Source organism: Lissotriton helveticus, chromosome 1_1 (genome assembly GCF_964261635.1).
Source record: "Lissotriton helveticus chromosome 1_1, aLisHel1.1, whole genome shotgun sequence".
Lineage (NCBI taxonomy): Eukaryota > Metazoa > Chordata > Amphibia > Caudata > Salamandridae > Lissotriton > Lissotriton helveticus.
In genome coordinates, this window is record NC_136057.1 from 1,494,429,432 (window position 1) to 1,494,440,172 (window position 10,741).

General features: G+C 46.6%; 1 long non-coding RNA gene across 1 annotated transcript in view; it reads left to right on the top strand.

Annotated features, from left to right (window-relative positions):
* LOC144773442 (uncharacterized) overlaps window positions 1-3,076 on the top strand; it is a 59,792-nt gene extending 56,716 nt beyond the window's left edge. The window contains exon 3 of the long non-coding RNA XR_013599979.1: window positions 1,411-3,076. This is a non-coding gene — a long non-coding RNA (uncharacterized LOC144773442). The remainder of the gene's footprint in view (window positions 1-1,410) is intronic.
* Window positions 3,077-10,741: the final 7,665 nt, after the last annotated feature.

Below are 10,741 nucleotides of genomic sequence, written 5' to 3' on the forward strand. Positions count from 1 at the left end.
ACTCGACAATTCTCGCTCCGGTGCCTACTCGATTCACGGGTTCACACTCTGCGACTCTGGGCAATAGCTTGCTTAATCTCCACAACGGCCCCTCGCGGTGGGATGCCTGGCTTTCACCTTGCGGATACCCTGCCGGGGTTATCTCACAGGGGAATACCAGGACGGGTTCCCTAAGCAAGCGCTTAGAAACCGCTTGGTGATTTGCGCTATATAAATTCCTGTACATTTACATTTACATTTATGTGAGCTTGGCCATATGTACAGCACTAATGCTTTTAGTTTGGTGCTTACTAGGGCTGAGCCAATGGGATTTAGTTTGAATTAATTCACCCTCATGTTTCACTTGTACATTTGCTAAAAGGATTGGGGTTTGGGTATTCATGTTTTTTTAGTTCTCCTCAAAAGTGTGATATACCTCCTATAACTTTGATTATGGCCAGTTGCTACAAATAGGGATTGATAGTGTTGACAGAAGTGAAACCTGTTTCAGGTTTTCTACTGTCAAAATAGGGAAAGGGTGCTAGCTCCTCTACAAATTAAGGCTAGGTAAAATGTATGTTGCTCTCTCCTTTTCTCAATTTATTTTTTGCCTGTCTAAATTGTCTGTGAAATAGCAATGAGACACTTAATTGGCTATTCATTAATACTGTTTTAAACCTTGTTAACATTAATAACATGAATAAATATATATGTTATGTCACTGCCCATCCTGTTTGATGAAATTATGACAGGATAAATAGTCTAGATTGTTGTTCCCTTATTTGACCTTTAAGGGGGACCAGATGTGGGTAGTTTTTGTTCTACAAGTCTTAGGTGATAGTACCATTATTGTAGGTTATTCCATGCTACATAGTTTTGCAAGGGCATTGCTAGTTTTTTATTAGCTAGTCCGTGTAAATAAACTGACAGTCCTTATTATAACATGAGAGCATGGTCCTAAGCATACAATGTAGGTACTTTCATTAAGAAGAATCATTTTAGTAGTGTCTGCAGTCCTGTACAAATAATGTAAAGTTTATGAGCAAAAGTGTGGAACATTTCCTTTTTTTAGGGTTTTCAGATTAGTACACAGGAATACACCAATGTAAGGATTTAGGGTATGTCTGTGTTGTCGGTGTTGTTTTTCTCTTTTTCTCACAATTTAGTAAGTGAATACAGACTTCCTTGGCTGCTTGGGTTTTAGTGATGTATTACTCTTGTCAGTTCACCAAAGAGTTCCTTTTATATTTGCCAATAGGTCCAGGCTGTTGTTTTTTTTTTTACTCTTTCATAGATAGAGGAAAGTGGTTCTTGGGTGCCTTGCTAATATATGGGGCAACCCAAGACTAGGAAGTATTCTGTGACTATCCTCTCTGTTGATAGACTGTTTCTGTGCCTTGTCTAAAGACCTTTTGTTCTGTCCACCAATAGATATTTGTTGCCTTAAAACCATTGACAGAGGGGCCTGGACATCAGATTCAGCTTGGGGAATCAGCGTCAGCACCAGTCCAGCTTGAAGCCAAAGTGAAGGTAACCAGCACAGGCATTGCTGGCAACTAGGACCTCAGTGAAGGTGGAAGCCCTAAAATGAATTGTGTACCCCTGCCACTGTCTTGGGCAAGAGAAGGGGTCACAAATCAGAAAGGAGAAATCGTGGATCATGCCCAGCTGAGAGTCACAGACCGACCAGAATGGCGAGGAAGCTTTGCTTGAGGTGACCCCTTTTGACACAAGGGTTGCTTCAGAGATCCTAGCATCAGGCCTCTGAATCCTAGTCCTAAAGTGAATGCAAGTTTGCTCCTTTGTTTGTTGGTCAAGAGATACCTGGGTACACTGGATGCAATGTTTTGCCCCAACGAATTAGTAGTGCGCCAGAAGAGCAATACAGGAGTTAGGGAAGGACTTGAGTTTAGGGTACAGGTGCTGTGTCTCTGGTGGCTGTTAGATTGAAGTGAAGAAAACGGGTGCACTGCCTGAGACACTAAACAGGATCGCTAAGAGCATTTGCCTGGTGGGTGACTGCCCTTTCCTGAAAGAAGAGACTTTTTCCTTGAAACTGGGCTGTGATTCTGGAGTTGCGAGTTGTGAAGCTCCACCGTGGAAACAACAAAAGCCTGCCTGTGAGGCTCAAATGGACACAGGGAGAAACTCCCCTCTGGTTGGTTGTACAGCGGCTTCAATTTCCCCAAGGACTTCTTCTTTTTTTTTGTCAATAATGTACCCCTTTAGTCGTCCCATTTTTGAGGAGGAGCAACTCTTTGCAGCTCTTCGTCCTAATTCCTATGGCCCTTTGTGGTCCTCCTGGTCCCAGATATGATTGATGTTCTAGCCCTCATAAAAGGAAAATGGACAAGTAGCCTTGAAAATGTTTACTAGATGGTTTTAAGATTTGCTTTTGCTTAGGACTAAAAAAATTATAATTATGTTTGTAATAGTGGTCATTACTCTCTCCTACTGTCTGTATGTTAATTATGACCTAATGCTTCGTTCCCTTTGTATTCGTGCTTATACTTTATATATACCCGCTTAATGAAATGTTTAGAATGGAAAATGCCCACCTAGCAATGAATTAGGATATTGATAAATTTATGAAAATTAATGTGCAAATATTTTCTATGTTCCTACTGGATCATAGGAATGTCTTTAGCTCATGCTAAAATGACTATCTGTTAAATATTGCAGGGATTTATTAGCATGAGCTGAAAGCCATTTTGTATTTCTGGCAGCCATCTTGTTTTCCATGTGCTGCCACATGCTCGCCATGTGCTCTGTCCTCCCTCAGTGTTGACTGCTCTTGTAATCTGCCTAGAAACTAACTATATTTAGCATCTTCCACCTTCGCACATGCTCAGAAGGGCCTAGCTAGTAGAATGCACCTGCTTCTCTAGTATAACTGTCAGGCTATTTTTGATGCTATATGGAGAAGCAACTCTCCTTACATGAGCCAGGACTGCCCCATGGTCTTATGCTGACTATGTAACCCTAAGCATATATAAGGCCCCTGCTTTCTGTACTCCTTAGACTGCCTCATTCAGTTGCTAAGACTTCTGTGTGACCTAGTCTCCCTCATCTGAGGTGAATAAATGCATTCTTTTTATATTTCAGCTTCTGTGCCAATTTATTTTTTGTTGGTTTAAAAGGACCAAGTATCAGTGGGACCCCGGAGAAGGTTTCTATTTTCTACACACCCACTTGCTTACCCAATCAACCATCCTAACACAGCAGCTCACTCACGCATACAAGCACTCATACACTCATTCAGGCAACCACATAGCTACCCATTCACATATCCATGCAAGCACTCACACATTCCTGTATCACCTATACAACCATTCACACAGACACTCACTGTCTAATACAGTCACTCACACACAGTCCCTTAATGAAACTCCTAGTCAAACAGCCACTCTCTTGCCCATACAGCCACTTACACACCCAGTCACTTACTCATGCAGCCATTCAGACACCCACTCAACCATTCAGCCACTGCAAACCTACTTACCCACTGATAGAGCAGAGACACTTACGCTGCCACTCACCTACCCATACATCCACTGACATACCCACTCACTCACCAATACAGCCACTCAAACAGCATCACACTCACCCACACAGGTGCTTACACAACCATTTATACACCCATTCAACCACTCACACACCGATACACGTAAAGATACATACAGCCACACAGCCACTCACATGATATATATTAACAGTAGTATCAATCATTAGCAGTACACCTCATATGGTACTTTAAGTTTTGTATTACCATAGTATACATGTTTGGCAATCATAAACTCTTGAGAAATATTGACACTCACTGGATGGTGTAATTAGTGATGGAATCAGCGATGTAATTGGAGATGTCATCAGTAATGTCACTGACCGTATCATGAGTGATGTAATATGTGAGGTCATAAGGTAGGCCTATTGAGCATTATGGCAGGTTGCGGTACGTTAAAAAGTAAGACATATATTTTCATAAATCCTCATAGTAAAAATTCCAAATTGTTGGTTTTACTGTGGAAGAGCTGGTAGCCCCATTGGCTAGTACATGGTTACACACCAGCTGTGCTAAATTCTGAATGGGACTTCTTGAGTTCAGAATGATTTTATTGAAACAAAATGCAAACAGGAGAAATTAGACACATACAATACAAAAGAAGAATTCTCATATGCATAAATGATGAAATTGCGACCATAAAATGCAATAATCCAAGGAATAGGAAAGGGGGAGAAAAGGGGTGGGAAGGGACGGGGTATGGGATATATCATAGTATCGAAAAATACAACAAAATAGAGTCTTAATTGAAATACATTTTAAAGGCCTGTAACATAGGGGAAATAAAGTAACAAAATACAGCATAGAACAAGCGGTCATCGCAATACATATTCCATATATCACTGCAAAACATACGAATCAATAGGTGACCAAAAAGATTGAAATGACTGTGAATTATGAACAACGCCTTTAAGAGATAACTGTGCTCCTTTTCTAGTAAAGATAATCCATGACCACCAGGCATGAACTGAAAGAGAAGAAGCATCTTTCCAACAAAAAGTAATGGATTTCAAAGCAGCTGTAATTAAGAAATTAAATAATTTAGCTTCTAACTCACTAAGAGGATGGGAAAGGGCAACTGATTTACATATTAACATAGCATAAGAAATATCATCTTGTACAGGTAAAAATTTTGAAATTACAATCCAAACATCCGACCAAAATGTCAAAATAATTGGGCAATCATATAACATTTGACGAAGTGATCCAGAGCTAGAAGTACAATGCCAACAAACATCAGATGGTAACAATTTTGCATGGTGTAATCGAAATGGGGTCCATAGGGTATTAAATAAAATAAAAGCATTAGTTTGATACAAAGACACTGGGGGTGCCGCTCGTTCCGAGGAGTCCCTTTGTTAAAACTCTGATCGTGCTACAGGAGTAGCTATCAACTGTTCCAGCTCATTATCTTGCCGGCGTGAGGAGGTGTCAGCTGCGAGGCCGCAGAGGAGGCGAGAGGTGCGGCCCCGGGACTGCGAGGACCAGCATACAACATCCACAGCTGTGTCCTCTTCCCGGGTGAGCCGCGCCCCCTCCCAGTGCCCGCCCCCACCAAAGCGCTCTTCACTCCTCGCGGCCCCGCTTCGCGGGTGCCGCTCGTTCCGAGGAGTCCCTTTGTTAAAACTCTGATCGTGCTACAGGAGTAGCTATCAACTGTTCCAGCTCATTATCATGCCGGCGTGAGGAGGTGTCAGCTGCGAGGCCGCAGAGGAGGTGAGAAGTGCGGCCCCGGGACTGCGAGGACCAGCATACAACATCCACAGCTGTGTCCTCTTCCCGGGTGAGCCGCGCCCCCTCCCAGTGCCCGCCCCCACCAAAGCGCTCTTCACTCCTCGCGGCCCCCGCTTCGCGGGAGCCGCTCGTTCTGAGGAGTCCCTTTGTTAAAACTCTGATCGTGCTACAGGAGTAGCTATCAACTGTTCCAGCTCATTATCTTGCCGGCGTGAGGAGGTGTCAGCTGCGAGGCCGCAGAGGAGGCGAGAGGTGCGGCCCCGGGACTGCGAGGACCAGCATACAACATCCACAGCTGTGTCCTCTTCCCGGGTGAGCCACGCCCCCTCCCAGTGCCCGGCCCCACCAAAGCGCTCTTCACTCCTCGCGGCCCCCGCTTCGCGGGAGCCGCTCGTTCCGAGGAGTCCCTTTGTTAAAACTCTGATCGTGCTACAGGAGTAGCTATCAACTGTTCCAGCTCATTATCTTGCCGGCGTGAGGAGGTGTCAGCTGCGAGGCCGCAGAGGAGGCGAGAGGTGCGGCCCCGGGACTGCGAGGACCAGCATACAACATCCACAGCTGTGTCCTCTTCCCGGGTGAGCCGCGCCCCCTCCCAGTGCCCGCCCCCACCAAAGCGCTCTTCACTCCTCGCGGCCCCCGCTTCGCGGGAGCCGCTCGTTCTGACGAGTCCCTTTGTTAAAACTCTGATCGTGCTACAGGAGTAGCTATCAACTGTTTCAGCTCATTATCTTGCCGGCGTGAGGAGGTGTCAGCTGCGAGGCCGCAGAGGAGGCGAGAGGTGCGGCCCCGGGACTGCGAGGACCAGCATACAACATCCACAGCTGTGTCCTCTTCCCGGGTGAGCCGCGCCCCCTCCCAGTGCCCGCCCCCACCAAAGCGCTCTTCACTCCTCGCGGCCCCCGCTTCGCGGGAGCCGCTCGTTCCGAGGAGTCCCTTTGTTAAAACTCTGATCGTGCTACAGGAGTAGCTATCAACTGTTCCAGCTCATTATCTTGCCGGCGTGAGGAGGTGTCAGCTGCGAGGCCGCAGAGGAGGCGAGAGGTGCGGCCCCGGGACTGCGAGGACCAGCATACAACATCCACAGCTGTGTCCTCTTCCCGGGTGAGCCGCGCCCCCTCCCAGTGCCCGGCCCCACCAAAGCGCTCTTCACTCCTCGTGGCCCCCGCTTCGCGGGAGCCGCTCGTTCCGAGGAGTCCCTTTGTTAAAACTCTGATCGTGCTACAGGAGTAGCTATCAACTGTTCCAGCTCATTATCTTGCCGGCGTGAGGAGGTGTCAGCTGCGAGGCCGCAGAGGAGGCGAGAGGTGCGGCCCCGGGACTGCGAGGACCAGCATACAACATCCACAGCTGTGTCCTCTTCCCGGGTGAGCCGCGCCCCCTCCCAGTGCCCGCCCCCACCAAAGCGCTCTTCACTCCTCGCGGCCCCCGCTTCGCGGGAGCCGCTCGTTCCGAGGAGTCCCTTTGTTAAAACTCTGATCGTGCTACAGGAGTAGCTATCAACTGTTCCAGCTCATTATCTTGCCGGCGTGAGGAGGTGTCAGCTGCGAGGCCGCAGAGGAGGCGAGAGGTGCGGCCCCGGGACTGCGAGGACCAGCATACAACATCCATAGCTGTGTCCTCTTCCCGGGTGAGCCGCGCCCCCTCCCAGTGCCTGCCCCCACCAAAGCGCTCTTCACTCCTCGCGGCCCCCGCTTTGCGGGAGCCGCTCGTTCCGAGGAGTCCCTTTGTTAAAACTCTGATCGTGCTACAGGAGTAGCTATCAACTGTTCCAGCTCATTATCTTGCCGGCGTGAGGAGGTGTCAGCTGCGAGGCCGCAGAGGAGGCGAGAGGTGCGGCCACGGGACTGCGAGGACCAGCATACAACATCCACAGCTGTGTCCTCTTCCCGGGTGAGCCGCGCCCCCTCCCAGTGCCACGCCCCCTCTCCACCCTAGACTATATCACCAAGCCCAGTGACGCGCACCGCGGGACGCGCGCGGGGCCCACCCCGGGGCTAAGACCGGGCAAAGAGCGGGCCGTTTTAGGCCGTTAGAGGCCGGACAGAGCCGGGCCGGGCTACCCCCCTAACTCCTAGCTCAAAAAACTTTTCGTAAATATCCCCACTTGTATAAACATGTCTCCAAGGGAAGGCAGAAGTAAGACTGCAGCAAAAAAAGGACAATTAATTGGCCCCATAGACAGTTTCATAACAAAGGCTAACACCTTCATAGATCAGAGTATTTCACTCATAGAACGGAGAGTATCCCAAGACCTCCTGGAGGCCCGACGATCCTCACTGGGTCATCTAGCAACCGCTAGAACGCCAGTCCCTACCAGAGGTCAAAGACATAGTGAGGGCGGGACTAACAACAGGCAGAGCCTCCCAAATATAGTTGATCTATCGGTGTCACAACTCTCAGAATCTCAACTAATAGCTGACTCTGACCTAGAAAAAACTCCTGACTTAGATCTACACCCTACACCAGAAGAGGTAAGACAGGTAAGAGGGAGGAGGGAGGGAGCTATAAAAAAGAAAAAGAATCATGTAGCGACAAATAAAACACCAATGAGAAAACAAACTCCATCCGCTACAGAGGAAATAGGAAATACACTTAGTCCCCCCCTGCTGGGAAACCAGAGTAGGCACACTGTGAGTATACATCATGACGCTTCACCTACCACGAACTTAGTGATAGTATCTGAGGGCTCCCCAATAAATGAAATTGACTGTAATTACAATCTAGCCCTGCTGGAAAAAATTGGAAATCTCCTACATAAATCCCTTTCACCCATTCAAGATACCCTGGCAAAACTAGAAAAAGCCGTAGTCGAACTCTCAGCATCGATGAAAGCTAACTCTGCCTCAAATCGTGTACAAGATTCACAAAAAGTACAAAAACCCAGGGCACCAAAACCGGTAAATATAATCCCCGTGGCCAAAGTAAAAAACTCGATACCTATACCCACCATAGCCCCGAAACCCCCAGCTACAATACCAACTAAGAACAAAGCACCAGACACTTTAGCCTCAACAATCCCACCAGGAAAAAATAGCACCCCCTGTAATGGCACCATCATAGCCACAAAAAACAAACAACCATCAACCAAACAATCCCAAATATATCGACCGAGGGAAAGACAACAACAGGGCATAACACGACCAGTAACACGACCAGTAACACTTCCACCAGAAGCGAGTCCCTTTGTTGCTATATTGACTGGTGTACCAGAGCTGACGGACCAAAAATACGAACCAAACTGGTCATTAAAAAACAAGATACAACACTGGCTTAGCATAAATCGTCCACCCCCACCCCCCTACTGCTCCACTAGAATTCTGATGATTTGAAGTGCCCCTTTGGTCGGCCATGGCAAAAAAACAATACAGGGGGACTGCGTCCTAATTACTTTTGAGGACCCCAGAATAGTAGAACACATCTGCTCAGGAGAGGATCAAACTCTAAATGGGGGGGTAGGAATAAAACGTCTTTCCTTCTTTTACCCACCCACATTTCAAGATGGTCCCTCGCAAATAGAGGGACCCTGGTACACAGTAGGCCCTCGTTATCGAGGCAGAGAAAGGGATGAATGGAGAGGGCAAGAACAGTGGAGAAAATATAGAGAACCCCCACGCTGGGATGGCTGGAATGGATTACCACTAACAAATATGTATAGTGGCCTAGAGTGTGTCGACTGACCACCACAGCCAGAAGAACAGACCTCTAAAACTCCAGATATCCCGCCAATTCCAGATAACCCTTTAATCCCTGAAGACCTAGCCATTCCCAGCAATCTACAAACAGACAATACCCTCAAAAATAATCCTCCAACTTTGAGCGTGATCTCCTGGAACATCGCGGGATTACGACCAAAGCTGGAGGATGGGACCATCATGCACCATGTACACAGACATCAAATAGTCTGTCTACAGGAGACATGGTCACAATCAGAACTTCACTTGCAGGGGTATAAGACATATTTTTCCCCTGCACTGGTGGGACAAAAGGGTAGACCAAAGGGAGGACTAAATATTTACATAGCTAACACCATCCAAAACATAAAAATAAATATCATCGAACTGGAGCCTAACTTCCAGATCATTGGTCTCTCTTTACCTAAAAATGAGTTTGTAGTCCTCATCAATTTTTATAACAACCTCGAGGAAATACAGCTCCAGAGAGTTTTGGCCCACCTTTATGAAAAATTAACTACCCTTAGACAGAAACAAGGAGCAAGGGGTATATTGTCTATAATATGGGCAGGAGATTTCAATCTACATCAATGTACCAAACCAGAGCAAAAATGTCCTGGTATGGTGACAGAGGAAGGTGATTCCCTTATCCATTTTTCTCACAATAATGCGGGTGGAATAATGAACGATCTCCTATCAGATCTGGACCTTCAAATAGCAAACATCCCGGATCACAGAACTAGTTCATTAGAACCGACCTATATAGGAAGAGGTTTCAGCACTACGGTTTTGGTACAACTTTAGACATTTTTAACCACACTTAACTTTTTTCACTCTTCACTCTCACACAACCTGCTCCGCAGTCTCCTGGCGTCGCAGCACACCGGGGAGGTATTCGATCTCTCCCGGTGGACCCGATGATGAAGCATGTCACCACTAGGGTGAGTGAGGGTTTCCTGAAAAAATCCAGCATTTTTTCTTGAAATTTGGTCCAGTCATCTGACCACTTTCATCTGGCCTCATATTTTACGTGCTACAATCAGTTCTAAATGCTACCCCCAAATTAAGAAATGTTTAGATACACTGATAGAAGATGAGGAACTCCTTAATAGCTTCGCTCAAATTATGGAAAAAACAAAGTCCCTACTCACAGCAAAACATAAAGCTGGACCACGCCGTTTAAAAGGATGGTTTAATCAAGAATGTACTCAGGCTCATTCAAAACTCAAAGTAGCACTAAACAAAGATGAAAGGGATCCTCATACCATATCCGCTTACTTGGATGCTAATGACAAGGGTAACTCGTCATGGAGTTTCCATTGATTTCAATGGAAATTGCATTAATGATCCAAAACAGCCTTAGCATCCAAGTGGTTAAGAAAGGAATACCTTACAATCAGAAAAAAGAGAAAAGCGGAATTAAAGCAAGCTCTATGGGATGAACTCCACGTTAGTGCACAGGAAAAAAATAGTCAGGCCTTCTGGAGAGTAATAAGAACCCCTTTTTTGGCTGACGACACAAATCCAAAAATTGAAGTTGCGATAGATGAGTCAGAATGGGTATCACACTTCTCAAAAATCTTCCAAAAACCATCCTCTGTGCAAGAAACTGAAGATGAGAATTTAAAAGCTCCGCTCTACCCTATTCAAATAGACTTTGAAATCTCCGAGATCCTTCTGGCCCTGAACTCAAGCAAAAATGGAAAAGCACCAGGCCCGGACGGAGTCCCGGCTGACTTCTTCAAGTATAACACAGATCTTTGGGCCCCGATCATTACCAGGGTGTGTACGGCAG